General features: G+C 34.0%; 1 protein-coding gene across 1 annotated transcript in view; it reads left to right on the top strand.

Annotated features, from left to right (window-relative positions):
• Nucleotides 1-291, top strand: part of Oamb (Octopamine receptor in mushroom bodies) — a 182,182-nt gene that overhangs the window by 144,610 nt on the left and 37,281 nt on the right. The window lies entirely within an intron of this gene.

Genomic DNA, 291 nt, shown 5'->3' on the forward strand with positions numbered 1-291 from the left:
GCAGTTTTATTAGATGTTTATTATTTGCAAGACACATTACTGCAAATCACAACCATTAGTGATGATTGATCTGACCTTTTGAGTGCCCCCGTGATAACATTCATGCGATATCTCTGATGGTTCAGCTCCTTCATGCATGATGCCTGTAGTTCACCTACTTCTTCCAACTTTGCGGCATAATCTTTGTTAATAGACTGGAAAATCAAAAAACGTTTTTAGTTTTACACATCCACAATAAGTTATTTTAGTAAGCATACCTATAATGTAGGTATTACATAAAAAAATTGACTA

The sequence above is a fragment of the Choristoneura fumiferana genome, chromosome 25, assembly GCF_025370935.1.
Source record: "Choristoneura fumiferana chromosome 25, NRCan_CFum_1, whole genome shotgun sequence".
Taxonomy (NCBI): Eukaryota; Metazoa; Arthropoda; class Insecta; order Lepidoptera; family Tortricidae; genus Choristoneura; species Choristoneura fumiferana.